The following is a 24,517-nucleotide window of genomic DNA, read 5'->3' as shown; positions in this document are numbered from 1 at the left end:
ATAAATTAATTAAAGTTGGGTACATTTTTCTACAAATTTCCTAGTTGAATTTAAAACAATGTTATTTTTGTGTTTATATAACACTGAAGAAAGAAAATAAGTAGTATTATTGCTTTTTAAAACATTATAGAAAACTAAAATCCATAGGTAAACTCCTGATCTAATGAAAAGTTAATGTATTTTCTCAGTGGGATCAAATATTACCCATGAAAGGATGATGTATCCCTTGATGTGGGGATACATGACCCTTTATAAAAAAAAAATGAAAAAAACTATTTTACCAAAATCATCTTTTTAATTTCAACTAAAAAAGTACTGTCAGACAGTGGAATAAATTGTCATTGTCAATTTTTTTAAACTGATAATTTGCAGCAGAGAAAAAAATTGAAAACTAAAATGGGGGGATCAAGTATAGACATTCTCCCCTACTAATATTATAGGGAGATAGTACGGATTTTGTATGTATATATGTTCCGGATAATCTCAGAACCACTGCTCCAAGTTAAAAAAATCTTTTTTAGTATGAAAGGTGCATTCTTACAGAGTGACATAAGCTATAAATTATGCATATTAGTACATATGCTTTTTCTTAATTAATAATTTGTAATGATTATTAGTTTATGTTTCTTAACTACCAGTTTATGTTTTGTATTGTTTTGCTTTTATATACGGTAAACCGGAAGTCGCGTGAAGGACGTCTCCATTATTTTTTTCGTATTAAAAACCCTCTTCATGCTAAGGAATGAGGAATAGAAACATATGATGCAAAAATCGTCCTGAGCTCAAGCACCGGTTAACTGTAACTAGCATGTATTGAGGTTGCGGAGGATAAGGTAAAGAAGAGCATCAACACAAGATTTGGACGCTGTAAACCATTTCGGAGTCACATAATGTTAATGACACAACATTTGTTTAATAAGCTATAACTGAGATTCATTTCGAGCAAACTAAAATTTGTGCTAGGTTACCGAACTAAAAGTTGTACTAGTGCGTACATTTTGGGCTATCTTTTCAGGTTTTATTTTGTTTTCTAAATGTCAAACAAAACATGTGCAAATGAATAATGGTAGTGTAAAATTTATACCAATATCAAAAGTCGATCAACAATCTTTTTCAATTGTTTTTTACGGAGCGGCTAGGATTTTACTTAGTGGTAGAAAAACTGACCATTCCACATTTAAACTTTTTCCATAATAAAAAATGGGCAGTTAGGAGATCTTCTTCAAGAGGGTGTCTCATAATGTAGGACAAATGTTCCATGAGCCACCTTTCGGCTATAGAAAGCGTAGATAGAACCCTTAAAAGACCAAAAAGGTTGAGACAAAATTATGAGAGGTGCCACCTTTGTATTTGACGGTAACTTTTATCAAACTTTTCCTGTGGTACCCTAGAGGAACGCGTGCAGATATACTTCAAACCTGATTGAAGTCGTCTCTTTTTAAGAGCTATTTATAATCTCTGTTTCTTAAAGAAAAAAATTAACAGCGCATTTGAGAGATGATGGTAAGCATTACATGAGTCGTTTATTACAGGTAAGTAACGGGAAATAACCTGGAAAAGGATATCTTATAAAAATAGATGAGTTGGGGCACTAAATTCAATTCAACTTAATTCAATCCAATTCAATTCACTCCAGCTCAATTCATTTTAGTTCAATCGTTTCACGTGAATGTGCGAGAGGACTATAGTTTTTGCCAACGACGCTGTGCATCATCCAGTTGAGTTTCTTAATTCCCTTTACTCCTCAAGACTTCTCTTCAAGCTTTTAATAGTCCTGTATTAAAGTTGAAATGTTATTCAAACAAAGCGTAACTTGTTTCATTTAAACCTGACAAATGTGTTTAAAGTATATGTGTTTAAATGTATATACCATGACAAGCAAGAATAAATCTGAATTTAATTTTTAAAACTGAATAAGCAATATGAGTCTTAAAATACATCTCTGAGTTAAAGTGAAGTAATAAAAATATAATTAGTCTGCGAAGAAAACAGCAGTCAGTAACTCCCAAGAGTAGCTGGAAATGAATCCTAGGAAAATTTTCAAAAGTATTTCTGACAGGATTTTGCTTTCATAGCTCGTGTTCTAATTTTTACTAATTTGATTTTTCCTAAGTACTACATGGAAAAGATTAAAATTGATTTCCTTATTAAAAATAATGAAACTTAGAAGACTGAAAAGTTTGAAGCTCTAAGAATGTTACTAAATGAAAATTAAGTGCGTTTGTATTTAAAATTTAAAGCTTGATTTATTTTTGATGGTTTGAAATAAAAAGCATAGCACGAAAACTATCATTTTTAAGAGAGATCATACTACGGTTAAACAAATAATGCTTTTCCCCATAGGAATTCAGCTTGAATGTTTACAAGCCTTTTACACCGTTTCATCTGCTTAAAAATTCTGAAGTTAATATTTTTAAGAAAATATTTTCTTCTTAATCTCCGTGCCACAGAACATCTTTCCATGCAAATAATTTTTTTATTAATGTTATTTCCTGCTCTAGATCAGAACGAACCCCTTAATTCATGGGATACACTGTAAATTCCAAGTGCATATTGGAAACACATTCGCAACACTTTAATTCAGAAAACGCGTTCCAGTTAAATGTGCACTAAAATATAGTTTGAATATACTGCGTGAAAAAGAAAATCAACTGAAATGTAATCCTAACCTGTTACGAATGTGTCCTGCTAAGAATATTTGTTAAATTTAAACTTGGAAACACATTTGATAACGGATTGGGGATACATTTGAGAACAGTTTGGGGTAAAAATCTTGCCACATCCGTGAAATCATCTTTTTTTTTCGTAAAAATATAGTTTCTAAATAAGATTCTACAAGAGATTTTGTGGCATCTGTTCACTGCCGTAGCTTTTGCAAAGGTTGTCCAAAATAATGGCTTCCGTGGTCGAAAACCGTCTATCCTCCGCGAGATTGCTATAAAGTTAACAGCAAAAGTCACTGATACAGCTCAAAGAAGATGAATGCCCTTAGGGCTGCAAAACGTGTGCAACAAACTGCTCTGAAAGGAGGTACTTCGGTCAGTGTACAAAATATTTTTTTCAAAATGTTCAAAAGTGCAAGTTCAAATACGTGTTCTAGAAAGGGTTCTCAAAATTGGTTTGAAAACTGGTTAAAATGCGTGTTTCAACGTGTTCTAAAAAATGTTGCTAGTGTCCGTGCACAAAAAACGTTCAAAACGTGTTGGAAGATCTTGCAGTGTAAGATTATATTACCTGTACACCGCAACGTAAGATTCAATATCGTACCGTTTAAAATTCTCAACAATATTTTAAAATATTATTTTAACCTCTAATTATTCATTCCCCATACGTCAAGAAGAAACATTTCAGCTAAGCCATCAAAGTTTTCAGGCGAAAATTCTTATGTTTCAAATAAGTTTTCCAAAGTAGTTTTTAATCATTGTAGGCCAGTGGTTGGGGAGTGAAAAGAGGTCGAATACGGAAGTAATTGGTGGAAAGCTGGAAATTGTTTTAATTTATGCCGTATGGGTCTGTAATGACCATACTAAGTTTTCCCCCTTCTACTAAGTGAGCTTTCACCTCAGCGTCCAAATTAGTGCCAAAAAACACCTGTTTTTTCATTAGTGTTAAAATATCTCAAAAATGGCTCTTAAAACGACCAAAAATACATGCAGGTTTCTTGTAGAGCACAAAATACTGAACAAAATGAGTACCTACAACCTCCATTTTTGTTACATATTAAGCTCACAAATCTATTTCAAAAATTGGCTTAAATTACTAATTAAGCGCTTAAAGCCAGAACGCACCTCGTTCCTACGCTCCCTAACGTAAAAAAAATGGCAGGAAAACTTTATTATGTTCATTATTGTAATAGAAATATATCGTAGGTGGAATAAAGGTACGAATGAGAAGGAAGGAAGTTGAAAGTAAGGAGGGAGGGGGGGAAACGCGTATCCAGGTTAATTATGCTAACCCCTTCCCACTCCCACCGGCTCTCCCTTTCTCCACTGAAATACCTTCGTTCCCTCCCTTCCGTCCACTCACCCCTTTCTTAGAGGCCGAATAAACCTTTTTATGCTGATATTTCTCCCATTTGCTAAAAATTCCGGAGGGTGGTTTCTTAAAATCGAAGTTTTAATGCATTTACAATGGGAAACTATTATACAATATATTTAAAAAAACAGCTTTTATGGCTAAGAAGTTGTTTAATTATATCACCCTCTCAATAATTAACGATTCGTTTTGACACAATAACCATTTAAAAAAAACTAAAAAAGCGGGGGACGACATATTTACCGTTAAGTTTGTTATAATCTTTTATAAATTCTTCGTGGATTTTCCTCGAAATCATTTAAAACCTATCATTCAGATACAGTAATGTTCTTTTTTTTTTTAATGTACATAATAGCCAGAATATTTAACTCAGAATATTTAACTGTTCTTGCGAAATAATTTAGCAAGAAGGAATTGAAAATTCTTAATATTGAAAATGAAAGTTCATTGTTGCCTGCTTACATGCTATATCATTTTGAAAAATCCTTATAAGTTTGCTGTGTGATACAATAACTGAAATAAATTTAATCAAATTTCATGCATCTGAAATCAAAAACTGAAGATACGATCTAGTTTATTCTTAAAACGATGTTTGCAATGTGCAATTATGAAATAAAACTCTAGTAAACTTTCCAGCTGCAATATGCAATCGAAAATCTTATCCTGAATAATTGGTAACAGATCCTAAATTATCGACGAACTTGACTGCAAGCGTTGAGATAACAGAAAATTTGGTGTGCCAGGCTTGTAGAGTGAATTAAGATTTTTTCTTAGAAATGGTAACATTGAGGGGAATTAGCGACTTCCGGTTATACATTTATTTTTTAGCTTGAGGCAAGGACGAAACATCTCATATAGAACACAGGCTTATACACAGGTAGGAATTGCTTTTTAATAACTCATAGAGTGTTCATCTGCAGTTCATCAAGAATCACAAAACAGATATAACACCTGGTTTCCCTAAAAATGATTTTTGCAGCGTTGGAAGTGCTTAGTGACCATAATGTCCTTTGCGTTTTGTACAGACCATTCTTGCTCTCTTATGGCAGTAATGGTGTGTGTCAGAAGCTGTTCTGTTGAAATCTATCCCATTCGAACAAAATTAAATACCGCTACTTAAAATTTATTTTAAAAAAATGAATGTGTCGAAGTTCTGGGGAGGAATTTAACCCAGGACCCCCTCCCCCCCTCCCCTCCTCCGTGGATATGCCACTGAGTTGCTGTATTGATTTCGAAGTCAAGTTAACTCTGTGCTTGCGTGAGTGAACTTTTTGAGAGGAACATGGCTGACTTGTGCGTGATTTGCGATAAATCATACACTGAAGGTGATGTGATTGAAGTCAAAGAACGTGGTATTCAAAAATTTGTTGAAAGCAGCCATAGAAGAAGAGACGGAAAGCATATCAAATTCAAAGAGCTTACAATGGTGCAAGTGCATATAAAATGCCAAAAATCCTACACCAATATGCTACAGCTGCAGAGGGCACGCATGCACCAACTCTCCGGAGGATGATGACGGCACTTCAAACTCAACTAACTTAGAAGCGGAAATTGATATACTGGAGGACAATTTAGAAGAAGTTGACTCATTGGAGGAGCGATATGATCATTTGCAAAATAATGAAAGTGGCAATGACCAAACTGACACTGACATTTGCAACACACTTTCAGCGTCAAGAAAAAAAAAATAAGTTCATTTAACTGTTTATTTTATGTGTAACAAAATTGTTTATGTTAAATTTCATTAAGCTAGAAAATTATTGTAGTTTTTATCACAATTCCACACAATGTGAAACTTTCACATGTTGTCAAATGTTTTAGCGATGCTCAACGTATCATTTTAGGTGACCCATATGTATATATTGCATTTTACTTTTAATATCTAATGTCTTTCTTTATTTAACATAAGAAAATAAGAGCTGTTTTGAAATCTGGAATGTTGCCCTTTGTACCTCACGTTTTCGTAATTAAATATATTTTCTACAATTACGTGTCTAGTACCTTTTTAATTACTCTTATCTGTGTGTTAATTTGATCAATATTTCATTTTGCACTACTAGAATGCAAAAATTGAGTGTTCATTGAAATAAGTCTGACTGTTTATTCATCGTCAATAGTTAGATAAAAAGAAGATTACTTTTTATGAGTGATATATGAATACTGTTTCGAATATAATTTCATCATACATACTCTGAGAAGCGAATTTTGCATTTCTGAACTTATTTTCTTTTATACTATTTTTAATTTCTTAGAAGAATTACTTTTAAGAATTACTTAGATATAAAAGCTGTGTTGTTAAATATATTGTATAATAGTTTCCCATTGGAAATGCATTAAAATTTCGATTGTAAGAAACCACCCTCCGGAATTTTTAGCGAATGGGAGAAATTTCAGCATAAAAAGGTTTATTCGGCCTCTAAGAAAGGGGTGAGTGGACGGAAGGGAGGGAACGAAGGTATTTCAGTGGAGAAAGGGAGAGCCGGTGGGAGTGGGAAGGGGTTAGCATAATTAACCTGGATACGCGTTTCCCCCCTCCCTCCTTACTTTCAACTTCCTTCCTTCTCATTCATACTTTTATTCCACCTACGATATATTTCTATTACAATAATGAACATAATAAAGTTTTCCTGCCATTTTTTTACGTTAGGGAGCGTAGGAACGAGGTGCGTTCTGGCTTTAAGCGCTTAATTAGTAATTTAAGCCAATTTTTGAAATAGAGTTGTGAGCTTAATATTTAACAAAAATGCAGGTTGTAGGTACTCATTTTGTTCAGTATTTTGTGCTCTACAAGAAACCTGCATGTATTTTTGGTCGTTTTAAGAGCCATTTTTGAGATATTTTAACACTAATGAAAAAACAGGTGTTTTTTGGCACTAATTTGGACGCTGTGGCGAAAGCTCACTTAGTAGAAGGGGGAAAACTTAGTATGGTCATTACAGACCCATACGGCATAAATTAAAACAATTTCCAGCTTTCCACCAATTACTTCCGTATTCAACTACCCAACCACTGGGCTATTGCTCGTCACTTGAAACTGACGCAACAACATTAAGTAATTTCCCCAAAACACGATAGCCAGTAATTACCCTAATTACAGCCTTTCATTAAAACCATGCTTTTAGATAATACATTTATTCCTTAGGTAATAAGAATTAAAAGTTTCTTCGCAGTTAACTTTCTTGAAAGAGCTTCTGAAAAGTTTAGATTTTAAAATATTTTCATCGCAAATGTAAGTTACTACGATGATTATCTGCATTGTAAGGGACCGTATGTTGTGCTGCATGATATGACAGTAATTTAAAGCATTGTTGCTGCTACATCAAAACTTTTTGAAGAAGAATGCAATTAGGTTGGTTTAATTGTTATTTTAAAACTAATAAAGTTTAAGGTATGAAGTACTTAAATATGTTTTCTGCTACTTTTTCTATTTTAAGACAACGGTAAAGTTAGCATTCTAAATACAAGATAGTACCACCTGCCTTGTCTAGTGGTCTGAAAAGTCTGACTGTGATGGGGGGAGGTTTGAATCCCGGCTCGTACATGAATGTACTTTCTCTCTTCTGTCCTTGTCCTTCATTTGTGTGAATGTGCTGTAGTGTTCTGAATGATTGCCCACCCTATAAATGGATCTTTATGGCATGTGTGTCCCGTGGAAGTCGGACTTCACACCAAATTACGGTATAAATGAAAAATGGAAGCAGCGCACCCAAATTGCCAGTTTAGCTGGCACACGACAACAATAACAACAACAACCCAGAGATAATACTAAACGTATGCTAAAGCTCTAGGGAGAGCATTTCTCATAACGTTAAAACCTTCTAAATGAATATTTTTGAAAAGAAAAAAAAAAAAACTTCACAGGTATTTACCGACATCTAGCCTCATCAATCTTTTTGACGAAAATTAATCATTCGAAAAACCTGCAACTTAGAGCTTTATTATATCTAAAAGGTAATATATGATTATTTATCTACTACTTTAGCGGGATTATTGCTAAGCTCCTAAGCTACGAGACGAGCCTGTTTCTGATATACGTACATACACACACACATAACTTGTCCAAGTTCAACATAAAGGAAAACGTTTTAGCTGCCCTTAGGCCTCCTTAGACCATTAAGAGATCGACAAGCTATTCCATTCAGTCGCTATTGTTTGCGCTGAAGTAGGAGTAAATGCAACAAGTTTTATGACTGGGGGAGAAGATCAAATAACTTCGCCGCCGTGTACCAGGTGGTTGGGTCCCCGGTCCTTTAGATTTCGGCGGTTTCTTCAACTATGCGCTTAAGGTTGTGCCAAAACATTTCAGAAAGAAGGTAAAAAATTATAATTGACGACAGTTCAAATCCCTACGAGATTTAGTACAGCTCTGGCGAAATCTCTTCCGAGGAAGAATGCAGTCACGTGGTTTCCCCTCACTTTCCCCCCAATGATTCCTGCGTCAACAACCACACCCACTTGCCGTATCTATGTGTTAATGATCTAAGAATTTAGTTGACTCAACTTTCAAACGGATGATTCAGGAAAGGTCATCAGATAAAAAAGTGAAGGAATAGCCGGAACCCTTTCACATGGGCATGGCAGTCAACCCGCCAGACATCTAGTCAGTTGCGCTGCTAACGTTCTCCTCCAGATGAGTTGAATGAATTTAAAACACATTGCAAAGCGTTCGCTCTCCATGCCAGTCAACTAGTTGAGTCAATTCGGTTCAGTATAGAGGATATTATGGAGCAGCTGCTGCAATAAATCTGGCGTAGTCCAGTGATGTGGGACATGAAAATCTGCTTTTAGTTTGTAAAAAGTAAAGATTATGTCTCTTTATTTTGTACAAAAAGGAGAAAAACAGAATCAGTTTTTTCGTTCAAAAACAGTTTTATTTGAATATTACTTTTTATAATTTATTATTTCTTTTGTAATTTAATTTATAATAACAATTCCATAAAAAAAAGGAAAGATCACTTTTTTTTTTAATTTCTTTAATATCTTTAGATGCTACTGCTTCGTAACAAAATTCCCATATACCTTTCACTTTATCTCAAAAATACACAACCACTACATCAGTTGTGATACGAAACGAAATATTGGGTGATCAAACATAGATAAATAACCGGTTCTGAAACCATTTCCATCGCTACCTATATTTAACAAAAAATTCCAGCTTTTCCCATCAGTTCTAGAAAAAGTACTCCAGTTCTGTCGTAGTAATTTCTTACAACCACTTAAATTAGGAATGCTTTCTACATTAAGTACCCTAGAAAACATACGTACAGGATTCTGAAGACTACTTGTTGAATTTGCTTTGTGTCTAGATGGCATAAATCAGATATCTGCGTTAAGCTATTTTTGGGTCAAGTGAAGTTAGTAACTTGCTCTTTATTTGCTTTGTTGAAAATAACCAAGGTGTAACTAAGGTTATGAAGAAGTGTTTTTTTGTTAATATTTGATACATTTTTACACCTCAGGAAAAAATCCTTACATTTGTAAATATTTTCTATATAATTAAATATTTAAAAATGACACACATACATTTTGCAAACATATTCATATTTGTCAAATTTTAATACACAAAGTAGATAAGAGAATCTTAGCGAAAAATTTACTTACAGGAATTAAAATGTGCAAAAACATAACGCCGAACAATTTGATAAGCAAAATCATAAATATATTTCTAGTCCCCTATTTTTAACAGAAAAACAATAAAAATTTTCTTCGAAATTCTTTAGCAAATTTAAGTAAGTTACCTGTGAGAATTATGATAATATTCATAAGAAAATGGAGTTGTTTCCTATTTCAGAAGATATAAATGACCTAAATGTAGTTCTCTATGTTTCTAAATTTCTTCAAATTTTTGGAAGCAGAAATGAAATTTAAAATGTATTACTGGGTAGGTACTTATTCGAGACATTGGAATATTATTTTTTGTATATTTTACAAGATTGTCAAAAATTAATAATAAAATATACGATGTGGTTCTAAAACTGTTAAGTTTAACTGCTTTTTGTGGATAATTTATTGCGCTTAAAACCATGAGAAAAGGTTTTTAATACCGTATAGCAAAACCAGTCTTCCATGAGAAAAGTGTGGTGCTCCGAAGTAAAGCCTCCGTGGGTATACGCTATAACTGACTCAAATAAAAACAAAAAGAACGAAGCAAATATTTCAAAACAGTAAAATGCAAATTTGCAACTTTACAAGGGATGACTTAGTCTCTCCAGCGCCTGAACAGAAAAAAAATTTATGTATTGAAATAATATGCCCACCGAAGTAAAGCTATTGCTATCTAGAGGCAATAAATCCACCATGCTTGAATACAATTGAAAATAAGTGGACTGGCATACTATTTGTCATTCTTTGGAATCAGTAGTATACACATTTTTCTTCACCTCTATGATAGTGTAATTAATTGCAGACAAAAAACACTATAAACGATTTGCATACATTGTTCTAATGTGGATATCCAATATATTAGATATCCTCATTTTTCAAACTAATTTAAATAAATAAGAAATATAAGTACTCTTGTCGGATATTTTTTCATCCCTTTATCTCATATCTATTGCATTGATAAATACGTGCATGCTAAATGTAAGACACGTGTCAGCTTTTGTTTGAAGTGAAACTTCTTTAGCTAGAACTTCGAAATTCGGATCCGCCAGCGTTTTGTGTGACGGAAGTGACGTAGATGTTTCGAGTCACGAAAAGTCGCACATGCCTTCTTATCGCTTTCTTTCTTTCTCGTTGACCGCTGGTTTAGGTGGCGAGGCGATCAGTGAGTTAGAGCTGATGGTTATCAACAGAGCATTCGTTGAAACACGTGTGTAGCACCAACACATTTTGAGCATTGTTTAGGGCTCTAGCTATTTCTAAACTGTTTTCTTCACTGACATATACAATTGTGTTGTGAATATGCCTGTTGCGTCTTGGCTGGGACTCGATCTGGGGTCCGATGCATTCGAAGCTTAGCACTCTGCCAGTTGAGCTACTGTAATTGTCAGTGTGATTGTCAATGAAATTACGTTTTGTGACAGCATTAGTATGTGTTCGAAAATCCATGAAAGAAAACTGGTGTCTTAACTTTAGAAGACTAATTAGATTGATGTTTAACTGTCTCATTTAATAAAAAGAGGACATTTCATTTGTTCACATTTAAATGACGTTAGGCAAAAAAGTTGTTTTCTTATCGGGAAATAATTCCCGAGGAGCTGCTATTTATTTTAAGAAATTTGTTACCTTGCTAAATGTGCTACACTGTAATAGCGATTCAGAAACGTTCCTGGAAAATAATGGGCAGCTGATGTGCCTAATTTCCGCCAGAAACAGAACTTGCAAAAACCAGGAACGTTTTCTGCTGAAATTCAGTAACCTTCCTGCAATTATCATGGAAGCTTCCTGAAAAATTCAGAAATCTTCCCGTTAGAAGCCAGTCGTGTCTCTGAAACTTTAGATTAAACATAGGAATGAATAGTATGATAGCCCGGCATCTTTCTGATTTACCAAGGTAGTTCCAAGGGCAATATTGGAATCATGGCCAAAGCTACGCCAGAACTACAAATAAGACGAGAATTTTACCCACCTGCAATTCTTGCAAAGCAAAGTTGTCCACACTTATTCGCTCCCTTTGGAATCTTAATTAGCATGGACAGGCCGCAATTGACCTAATGCCGATGCACTTTATAAATACGTTCAGTTAATCTTTAAACTGGGAGCTAAAAATAGTTTGACAACAGTGAAAAATCTGCATTCGTGCGACTTGTAACAATCCAGGAAACTTTTTGACACGGATACTGGCTTTTTCCAGGAAGTGGGTAAAAACCATTAAAATCCCGAGACGTAACTCGGAAATACTCAGTAACGATTCGGAATTTTTTTACAGTGTAAAAGAGCGATGTACATTCTCAAGTTCTTGAAACAAGTCCAGATCCAAAGCACACTTGAAATCAAAATGGAGGATAGGTTGGCTATTCTGTGGAGGGATCCTTAGACGAGTCACTGGCTCATGGAGTTCGTCAAATTGACAAGCAATAATACCCTTCCCTCAGTTTAATGCTTCCCTGTCACACAAAAGTTTCACTTTTATCATGTGACTTTACTACACACACTTTTTTTTTTGCCAAAAGTGGTCATTTGTTGCGTTGTTGGCATTACATTTTCAATTTACCAAGGTACTTTTTAACATGAATTTGAAGTACCACTCTTGAAAAATCTAGGTTAAAACATCAATTACCTTTGCGTTTAGCAATAAAAAAAAGAAAAAGTTCTATCCGATTTTTATAATCGGTAGACTAGTTGCTGCCTGAGGGGAAAGTCAATTTTACTACCATATTCGTAGCCTGCCCACCCTGTTATGTATGAGCCTCCACTTTCCTGCTTTCCAAAAAAAATATCAATTTTATACAGTGAAATGAATTATATTTTAGAGATTTAATCCCAAAATTGAGATAATTTTCTTATTTACACATTTACATGCTAGAAACACCAAGGGGAGTTTTTTTTTTAACTACTTATTATTGACATTTTATTATTTTTATAAGCACCATACATTGATAACACTATAACTATGAGTCTATCTCGCAAAATACTAAATTTTCACTGTCATAATAAAATTTGGACCTATATGAACAGGATTTTGCACAAAATGTGCATCAAAAGGAACATGGTGAGAATGCTAAACGATTTTAATTTTTATTCAGAGATTTACAAAAGTTGAAGTTTTCATCTATTGATTAAGCTTCAACCAAAACCTAAACCAAAAAAGAATCTTATTTGATTCAACCAAAGCTTTAAAAAATAAAATAAAAAGTGGAAGGAGGATTAAATGCCGAGTTCTTGAAAATAGTTCATTGTTATATACAGAATATCTGTAATAGAAAAAAAGGATAAGTTTCAAATTCCGAATTTCATTTTTTCTTAACTACGCGATATTTTAGAAGTAGTTTTAAGTCAATACTATCAGCTGCAATATTTTTTATTTGCAAACTTTTTATAACAATTTTTACAGCGGTACTACTCAAGACAAAATTAAAGATAAACATTCAAAACATCTTTCATGTGAGGGATACATTCCATGGTATAAAAGTCTTTTATTAGAGAATCGCCCTTTTCTTTCTTTTTTTTTTCAAGTATATGCATACTGAACAGAACTTGAAAAGAAAAATACATGCCATAAAAAATTCAATTTAAATATAAAGTACTTTTTAGAAAGAAAGTTTTTTTTTTTTTTTTTTAGAATGTGCTGCATCACGAAGGGAAAAGCAGTTTGAAGAGTTTGAGTTTGAAAAGGCGAAACTTTGAGTACTAAGCAGAGTTTTTATAAAGGAAATATAACCAACTTTACGTTGCGTGGCTTTACATTCCCTTATAATGTGTTATTGGGATTTTTATCTTCACATTTAGTGTTATTTTCTCTCAGAGAGTATTTTGAAGTAGAATATGTGAAGGTAAAATTTTATTGATTTTTAATTGGTTTAGTCATATTATTCAAGAAACTAAAGAGGTTAAATTGGATAATTTTTGATATTTTCTTACATTTCAGTTAAACCAGTTTATAACGAGTAAAGATTTAACATGAAGCCTGAGGAATTCAGAACCAAGAAATTGATAAGGTAATAAAATATCAAACTAAATCCTTACTCTTATTTGTAAGCAAAGCCAGTTGTTTGTCTAATTTCGTTATTTATGTAGCAAACTTATGCACGATTAGTAGAATTTCTATGTGATTTAGAAAACTTCTAAAGCTTAAAAAAAATTGCTTCTTAAAATAATGACAATATTTTAAAATAAAAATCACTCCGACCCTGCTCATTTCACTCTCCAACCCTCATTCACCACGTGCAGTGGCACAATGCGGTCTGCGGGTCCTGTAAACTGATGATTTTTAATGCTTTTGGTCCCGGCCGTCGTCAAGACACCCTAAATGTCCCGCCCCTTAAAATTTAGAAGGGTGAGACGGGGCAAATGACATTTCCTAGATGCGGTAGCAGTATTCACCTGGTAGACATCGACAGTCTGGAGGATATAGGGTTGCAGAGACACACAAGCTGAGAATAATGCGCATAGGTTGTAATAGTATAGATTAAGAGTAGACATAATTTACAAGACAATAAACTGAACGCTTATCAAGCGCCGCTTAATACTGGAAAACAGTTTCTTTTAATTTTAGATGTTGAAATGTTATGCATTTAATCGCATTTGTATAGAGCTGTTACTATGAGGAAAAAAATGCACATTTTAATTCAATAAATATTTAGTTAATGTATTCTCTTGATCTTCTATTGTTTGTGTTAGTTTTTAAAGTCATTTTGGACGGAAAAGAGAGCCCTGAAAATAATTCTTGCACAATTTTTTAGATTCTGCTACCTACAACTTAATAAGTATACCAAGCCTATCGTGAATTCAGCGGGAACTGATAGTGAAAGTAAAAAAAGCAACGTGACACTTGGCGATACCGTTGCCTTATTGGCGATGGGATGATGAACGCCTAGCAGATAAGCAAAATGTTCCTGAGAAGAATCGCCAATCGAATGAATAATTCATGACAGTGGCATCTGTTGGCACGAAACAGCAACCTTCTTTGCTTACTTCCTCTATTAATTCTCCCTGAATGTACTATAGTAAAGTTTTTAAACTCATAGCTTCATAGCAGTCAGTGAAGCTCCACTTTGCGATGCATTCAAATCTGGGGAATACGGTGGAAATTCTTCATCTACAAAAATGAAGTCCGGATAATGTGTCTTGCACCAGTCTTCTGTACCTTTAGCTTTGTGTGCAAGTGTGGAATCCTGTTGGAAGGTCCATCTTTTTTACCCAAAGTACTTTACGACCAAGGTAAGACAACATCTTCCAAAATGCGTTTGCGCTATGTTTCTTGACTAATTTTATCCCCTGATCAACGAAATCAGGTGATTATTTTCCCACTAGCACATATCCCCTCCCCCCAAACCATTAGATTCGGGTCGTTGACGCAGTTCAACAGTGGAAGAAGTTCCTGGAGACAAGGTTGTGTGCTTAACTTCCTAAAACTTTGGTATCCCTTAAGAAATCCTTATGCAAGCGATGGGATAAAATATCAGTAAGTTAGTTGCGACTCAGAGCCGAAAATTTTGTAACACGATTGAAGCTGTGTATTAGTTCTAAAGTTAGCCACTTTGAAAATTTGTAAATATATTAGAAGAAATAATGTATTCATATTCATTTTGAAGTTTGGTCGAAATATTTTCATTAGCATTAAATGTTTGGTGTATTATGTGTGTCCAAGTAATAATGGACTTAATCCATAAGATTGCTTTTTTCAACCATTTACTGAAAAAAGCTTCAATTGATTTACCTATCAAAAAATGCAAAAACTAATTAATTTACAAAAAGGACATTTATTGACTGATTCTAAAACTATGTAAGTCAATTTTGCCTTTTTTAACTAATACTTATAGCAACATATAGACTTGTGAAATAATCATTTCTATTAAAATAACGATGCATTTATTTTCCAATAAATGTTAAATCAGTTATGAATTTAGGGGACCAACAACAAAATTGAGAAAACAAAAAAATGTTTTTCGTCATCCTTCATAGTAAATAGCTGGGAATAAACTATAAATTTCAGAAATAAAATTACTATGAATAATCCATTTTTACATTTTCCGGAACGCATCACCATTGTTCACGAAGAGGTAAGCATTTCTTTTAAAAACGCGTAAAATTTTGCTAGCAGGTTTTTGGCTCATAACATACAGAGTTTTCCGTAAATCGTTACTGATTTTTCAGAATATTTGACAGCATGTAGCAGAAAAATAATACTATAATTTGGAATTTAATTATTGAAAATTTTATGAAATGTGAACGTTTAAAGCAATTGATTTCTCACGGTGCATGCGCAAAAGATAGTAATTTATAACTTTTATAATTCGGATTCCAAGTAGACTCTCCAACTCATAATGAAATTCCAGTTCAATATCTTAAAAACTTCGAAAGTTATCAGGGATCATTCTCAAATAATCTGTTTATATCATAAACTAGCAGTCCATCCCGACCTTGTTCAGATTAAAAAAAATTCAATCTTAAATGAATATTATGCAGGTCCTTTTTAAATTAATATTTAATAGTAAAAAAAAGTATGTTGTTTCGTTTTTATGAGGTTTTGAAACAAATTGATTTATCTCATCTGCTGATCAAGAGAGACCAGCACATATCTCCCACTGAACAATACAATCTTCCCGTATGTATCGTTGTACGACGCAAATTTGTACGTTTGAACTTCAGATTCGATAATGGTGATGACATAAGAAATTTTCATTGGAAATTAAAATCATTCGAATTGGAAAAGAAATACGCAAGGCCATTGGTGTGCAAGGAATATAAGACCACCGAGCTGCAGCAGGTGCTGTAAAAAGAATACTAAATCAAATTCTTCCGTAATGATTTTAATTGAGGTCCAATTTCATTGCATACATTAGGCAAATTAAAGTTGTGGATCAAAATTATCGAAATAACGCTTTAAATTTAAAAAGCATGAAGAGAAGTCCTGAGGAGTTAAGGGACTCAAGGAAATCATGTAGATGATGCAAAGCGTTGTTGACAAAAACTACAGCCCTCTCGCACATTCACGTGTAATATTTTTGACAATGATTCTTGGTTTCTGGATAAAGATTGAGGATCAAATCATTAAGAGAGAATTTCCAAACTCCTCTATTTTGATAAGCTATCCTATATTCCTTCTGTTTTCCAGTTACTTACTTGTAATAAAAGACTTTATCAATGCTTACCACCGTCTTCTAAACTAGCTCTAATAGTTGTTCTTAAGACACAGATAGAGCTCCTAAAAGGAGACATCTTCAATCAAGCTGGACGTACATATGCACGTGTTCCTCTAGGGTACCACAGGAAAAGCTTGTCGAAAGTCATCACGATGCTGACATCTCTCATAACTCTGTCCGAACCTTTTTAGGCTTGTATCTACATCTCCATCCATGTCTGAACGGTGGATCATCGAACATTCGTCCTTCACTATTAGACACCCTCTTGAAGAAGTTCTCCCAATTATCCGTTTTTACTTATGGAACGTACGGAGTCCTTCTGTGGGAGATATTTAAAGTACTTTAAATGTGGAGTGGTTGATTTTTTCATCACTAATTAAAGTCCCGGCAAATACGTAAAACACCATCGCAAAAGTCAGTCGATCTCCTTTTGGCTAGTGTACAGTTTATAGTGTTTATTATCAAGCATTTCAGTTCAACTGGATATGCCGATAAGCATTTATTTGCTCTTCTGGTTTTCAACGCTACTAACTACACTGTAAAGACAATTCAAATACGTTTTTAGAAAATAATGGGCAGCTGATATGCCCATCTTCTGCCAGTAACATATCTTGCAAAGGATCTTTCCGAAGTTATCTTTGAAAGTTTCTGAAGAATTTGGAAATCTCCCCGGTCAAAGATTGCAAAGCAATGCGTCGGGAACCTACAAAATATTTTAGGCAAAACTAATGTAATGAATTCGAACATGTCTGATTTACTTTAACGTTCCAAATGCATTAAGCAACCATAGCTAAGACAGAATTGCAAGTAGGAACCAAGCACATCCCTTGCCAAGCTAGAGCCCCTTGAAAAAGACAGGCTGACTTATCCGACATTTTGGTTCCAAGACAGAATTGGATCCAACCTCGTTTCTAGTATTTATAAATACGTCATAATATTCGCTGGTTGCTAAGTCGTAAAATAATTGATGATAAGTAGAGTAAAATGTCACTTTAGGTAAATTTTGAAAGATAACTTCGTTTACAAATTCAGCTAAAATGTATCGGGAAATGTTTACGGTAATAAACCTCATTTTCATACCTTATTTGTTTTTAATTTGTATTAATTAAATTGTATTCATCCACAGAATAAAATAATCAAACATCAATCGGGCAACACACCTAAAGTTTGGACACCAGTTTTCTGCAATGAGGCTTTTGTACAAATGTTTATTTTTTTCGCCCGATAATTTTGGAACCAAAATGTCGGATAAGTCAGCTCCCCTTATATAGGAGCCTTATGCCAAGCTATAGCTATCTAGTGACTTATTCGCTCTCATTGGGCGCTTAGTCAACTTAGTCGGGCCAAATCGAAACAACACTGATACACTTAATGATACATGTTTATACAATCTTTAAACTGGTAGCTAAAAATATTTTTCACAGCATAAAAAAGTCTTCATTTGGACAACTAGTAGCAATTTAGGACACTTTTTTTTGCAAAGATGCATAATTTTACGGGGAAATAGGTGAAAACCTGTGAAATCCCAAAACGTTTGATGGAAACAATCAGTGACGTTTCGCAATTTTTTTAGTGTATTGTGTTTAGGCGAGTCGTTGATAAGATATTAAATTGAGTACGTAATTAGAAACGTACTTATTAAGTACGTTGCAATCACGCACCACTCTTGTTTTTAGATATTTTTTTCCGTTTATTCTCATTGGCGAAGTCAAACAAAGGTAACCTATTTAATTTTCGCTTAATAGACAAATTTTGTCTTTTACTTAAATTCGACTTTTAAACTTGACATTGAATGGCAATCCAAGATTTTCTGCTGACGCTCTCCTTTTAATATGTCGTCACACAGATCTTTCTTGAGCAATCACGACTGCTAACTGTTTTTATTTGACAGTCCTCGAATTCCGGTTCCTTTTTCAGCCCCCCGCCTCACTCAGCAGCACCACCGTCGACCGTCCTCCCGATGCTGCTCCTCTAGCGAGAACCGTCTCCAGGTTGCATCCATATCCTACACACCCACACACATACCTACACACACATACCCACACACTCATGCCTGCACACACAGACACAAACACACGCAGCTACATACACACACACTCGTGATAGCGAAAAACATAATTTGAATTCCCAGATGTCAAAATTAAAATTAATTCTTAATTTCTACGATTGCTTTTATTTTTATTTATTTATTTATTTATTTTAAATGTTTTTCATAAAGCAATAGGATCTAAAGGTTGACACAAAAGTTAAAAGTGTTACATACAATTTTCTGAGTAAAGGAGTGGAGTCAGAAAGTTACATGCATCATATAAGGTTAGTTTTGGAAGTTCGTCGTTCTCTATAAGGCTGAGCTCTATACATGCTGCTTGATGGGCTTTCAGGACCTGTCCATTAACTGTCAAAAGACTTTGGAAAGAAGTTGGACCATGAAAATGTTCTGAAAGAATTCTTAAGTGACAAAATTCCGATTGGCTTTTCGGATGAATATTGTATATTTTACCAAGAGGTGATTCATTCTTAGCACCGGGATGCCTTCGAACCTCTTGTACTCGTCTTCTTCATAAAACTTGCCTCATTTTTTTTTTCATTTTGCAATTTCTTTCTGATAGGATTTTTTGAAACTATTTTTTAATTATTTTGTAAAAAATGCTTAAATACGGTCGTCATGTAGAATATTTCTTCCAATGATTTTTACTCATGTTTTTCTCTTCTGTGGCAATTTCTTTCGTATTGAATGTTCTTTGTTCGCTTTAACTCTTCGTTGTTTTAACTCTTAACTTTAATTGTACTGTAACTCTGTGCAATTACTCTTTCAGTTAAGAACTGTCTAAATTTAGTATACTTAAGTGAGTTTATTAGCAGCTGTTTTTCATTTCAATTTTAGTAAGGTTAAAAAATCTTAATGGATAGCCCAATATGCATGCAAAAGTACAACTTTTAGAAGCACGGAGTAATATCGTCTGGCTGCACTACTTGAATTAAAAAACTAGTTTTCCCGAAGCAAATCTCAGTAATAATTCGTTTGATTAAACAATCAAGCTTAAACATTCTTTGTCTTTGAATAGTTTGACCCCCCCCCCATGCTCAGGATTAATATAGAATTTGTATTTGTTCCTTCCCAGCCTCAAAAACATGTTACGCGTTTGTCAGTTCATTTGCTAACCTACCAATTCTTTCAAATGTTTATGTCCCTCAGCATTCAATTGGGAAGGACATACAAACATTCTGTCATTACATGCACAGGACAATCGGAGATATTTTTTGCGTATATAAGAACAAAACAGTAGGAAACATAAACTAGAAGCGAAGACAAACTATTGGTTTAAAAAAATAGTATAAATACATATTCGTAATTTATAGCCTGTGTCACTCAGTACGAATGCGCCTTTCATATAGTGAAAGATTGTTTCAAATAGTTGCAATGGTTCTCGAGATTACCCGGAACATATAATCATACAAAACCGCTCTTTCTCTTTATAATATCAATCAAACGAAAATATTCATTTCATACCAATTGTTGGAAATTGTTTCCAAACTTAATGACAGTTATCAGAGTATTAGAACCCAATGCCACTGAAAGAGGTGAAATTCTTATGAGCTACAAATTCAGTTATCACACCTGATCCAATATTCGGAAGGATAATGGTCGTTTCTGATAATTAACGTGCACCGCTCACTCCATATTTAGCGCGAGCGTACAAGATTTTGCATGTTTAAATTTAATTCCAGCTCTCTCAAAGACAGTTAAGCAATTTATTTAACTTTTGTTACAAATCGTATTGGTAGTTATAGGACTAAGATTTATTTTTTGATTTATTGCTAATGAAATGTTTTAAACTGAATTTCAAATGTTCGAATTGTTTATTTTTACAGTTTTACTAATTTCAATTAAATGAGAAAATGATCACATCTATATATATAAAAATCTATATATATAAAAATCTCGTGTCACGATGTTTGTTCGGGGTAAACTCCGAAACTACCCAACCGATTTTTCTCAAATTTCATACCTATGTTTCATTTGGTCCAACTTAAAAGATAGGATAGTTTTTATAATTTTTTTATTGCGAATTTCATATTAATTATGCAATAATAGTGTGAATTAATTGTTTAGTTCTAAAAATTCTTAATAGATGGCGGTGCAAGTTAATTAATCGATAAAACTAACATCGTATGACTTACTGCTAAAAACACCATAATAAAAAAACTCGGAAATGTTGCTTAGAACTTCCATATAACGTTTCGGGATATTACAGGTTATTATTCACTTCTTGAGAAAATCAACTATATTTTTTAAAAGGTTTCTTAAATTGTTAAAAATTGCAGATTTCACACCGTTGTGAAAAATATTTTTCTCCACCAGTATCAAGATTAACTAAACGTATTTAATAGGTGTATTGGTTTCGGAGCGATTACGGTTCGTCCAGATTGACTCAACCCCCAATAAATGCGAAAAGATATCTGGATCACGAAGCTTTGCAAGAGTTGCAGAGGAGTTACATTCGAGCTGCTTGCTGGAGAGTCTGCCTGCGCGTTGGCAATGATTGCATTAATGCTTTGGGAACTGTCTTGGGCAACCAAAAAGGTTCCAGACTTTTACATTAAACCTACGTTTGGCTTATCTAAATGTGCCAGAATCTTAACTGACTTTAACCAAGAAGACTACTGATTTCTTCGAAAATATTCCAGGATAAGTTCTGGAAGGTTACCAAATTTAAGCGGAAAACATTTATTTTCTTTCTCCCCCCCCCCCCAAGAGATTTTTAATATCATTAATTCTTGCAAAAATACGTTCGCAACAGAAAATTGCAGTTGCTGCTACCTTTTTTAGATGGTAGACGAACAGCACATTCAGCTTAAAAGTTGCCTATTAGATATTCATAACTAATAGCCTATTAGATATTCACCAATTAATCTTCTCCATAATTTAAACCCACCCAGGTTTTCACAAACATACAAGTATAGTTATCAAAAGGGTCACCGGAAATGCTCTTGAAGCAGCAATTTTGACGGGAAAGTTTGAAGGAGGAATCATCCTGCTTTCATGCATTCCATTAATATCATCAGAATCTCCAATACAACTTAGAAGGCTTCATATTCCGCTTCGCTTTGCCTTCGCGATAACCATTACTAGATCTCAAGGCCAAACAATAATGTCGATTTGGACAAGGAAAGTAGGTGTTTCTCCTATGGGCAATTACATGTAACCTCTTCAGGTGTGGAAAAACCATCAAATCTGTTCGTGTTAGCAAAAGACAGATTAACCATAAGTAACGTGAACAAATTAGTACAAAGATAATTTTCAATATTAATAATTTAAAATAATCGAAACAATAGTTTGAAATCAATGTTATCTAACTTATTCATAAAATTCCACTTTATAATAGCTTATCAATGTATGTAGTATATTTTGTGAGAAGTCATTGATTAAAAACTATAGTTAAAGCTGAGATTAATAAAATGTGCATACAAAAACTGTATATTGGTTAATGCTGAATTTCAACATTATGATACTTTACCTACCACTTTCAAGTTATTTTGCACCATTGGACGAAGTAAGTACACAGCAAAAAATTTCCGAAACGTTTCTGAGTATTTCCGTGTAACTTTTCAGGATTTCAGTGGTTTTTATCAACTTAACGGAAAAATCATGTAACATTGTCAAAACGTTCTCTGAATTGCTACACATTGCGCGAATGCAGTTTCTCACTGTTGTGAAAAATATTTTTAGCTACCAGTTCAAAGATTGACTGAACGTATTAATAAAGTGTATCGGCTTCCGTTCGAATACGGAATGTGTATTTGTCCATGCTAATCAGCTCCCATAGAGAGCGAATGAGTATGAACTACTTGCTTTGCAAGCGCGTAAAATTCGTGATACATATTTGCAATTCTAGGTTTGCTTTGGCAATGTGTTCGAAGCTGCTTATGGAGTTTTCTTAATAAATCATGAAGGTGCTGAACTATTATATGATACCTACCTAAGTTTACTCTTAAGGCCATGTTTGCAATACTTCTTATGGAATTTTCTAATTAAATCAGAAAAGTGCCAACCTATTATACCTACTTAAGTTTTATCTAATGTTCGGGAAACACGACTGGCTACTAGAGGGAAGATTTCTGAATTTTTCAGGAGGCTTCAAGCAGAATTTCAGAAATGTTACTGAATTTTATCGGAAAACGTTTCTGATTTTTGTAAAGTATCTTACTGGTAGAAATTTGTCACATCAGCTGCCCATTATTTTCCAGGAACAATTCTGAATCGTTTTAACACTGATACTTACTGAATTTAATAAACGTAAGTATAGAAAGTAATGCTTTTACAGTAGAAAATTTAGTTAGTACTTTAGTAATAATTAGTTTGTTAGTAATTTAGTAGTCCTACTTCGGCCAAACACGACCATTCTCAATTCCCTGTGATTTAAAATCGACTGAACATTTTCCAGCATTGTTAAAAATATTGATTTGATCGTATAAAAATAGATTCTATCAAAATATTGAGTAAAAGAATATTTATTCCAACTACTTTGCCACAGCAAAGCGTGGCTGGGTCAGCTAGTCTATATATATAAAAATCTCGTGTCACGCTGTTTGTTCGGGGTAAACTCCGAAACTACTCAACCGATTTTTCTCAAATTTCATATCTATGTGTCATTTGGTCCGACTTAAAAGATAGGATAGTTTTTATAATTTTTTATTGCAAATTTCATATTAATTATGCAATAATAGTGTGAATTAATTGTTTAGTTCTAAAAATTCTTAATAGATGGCGGTGTAAGTTAATTAATCGATATAACTCTAACATCGTATGACTTGCTGCTAAAAACACATTGACAAAAAATTTAGAAATGTTGCTTAGAATTTCCATATAACGTTTCGGGATATTGCAGGTTATTATTCACTTCCTGAGAAAATCACCTATATTTTTCAAAACGTTTCCTTGAATTGCTACAAACTCCAGATTTCACACCGTTGTGAAAAATATTTTTCTCCAGCAGTATCAAGATTAACTAAACGTATTTAATAGGTGTATCGGTTTCAGAGCGATTACGGGTCGTCCAGATTGACTCAACACCCAATTAGTGCGAAAACATATCTGGATCACGAAGCGTTGTAGAGGAGCAACATTCCAGTTACTTGTTTGAGAGTCTGTTTTCGCATTGGCAAGGCGTGCATTAATGCTTTGAGAGCTTTCTTAGAAAAGCAGGAAGGTTCAAGGCTATTATATTAAACCTGCGTTAGGCTTCACTGAAGCTGCCAGAATCATAACTGCCTTTAACCAAGAAGACAACTGAATTCTTTAAAAAGTATTGCAGGTTACTTTTAGGAAGGTTAATGAATTTAAGCGGCAAACAATTATTTTCTTTATTGCGTTCCCCAAGAGATTTTTAATATTATTAATTCTTGCAAAGATACGTTCTCAACAGAAAATTGCAGTGACAGTTGCATCATCAGGCATTGCTGCTACTTTTTTTAGATGGTTGACGAACAGCACATTCAGCTTTAAAGAGGCCTGTTAGATATTCATAACAAACAAAACGCAATCTGTAACATTAAAGAAGAAAAAAACGTGGAATGACTGTAATGTTGCAAGAGAGTGAAATTAAAATTGCAGATTTCACACCGTTGTGAAAAATATTTTTCTCCACCAGTATCAAGATTAACTAAACGTATTTAATAGGTGTATCGGTTTCAGAGCGATTATGGTTCGCCTAGATTGACTCAACACCCAATGA

The sequence above is a fragment of the Uloborus diversus genome, chromosome 10 (genome assembly GCF_026930045.1).
Source record: "Uloborus diversus isolate 005 chromosome 10, Udiv.v.3.1, whole genome shotgun sequence".
In the NCBI taxonomy this organism is placed as follows: Eukaryota; Metazoa; Arthropoda; class Arachnida; order Araneae; family Uloboridae; genus Uloborus; species Uloborus diversus.
The sequence above is the reverse complement of the archived record's forward strand: the minus strand, read 5'-3'. Positions refer to the sequence as shown.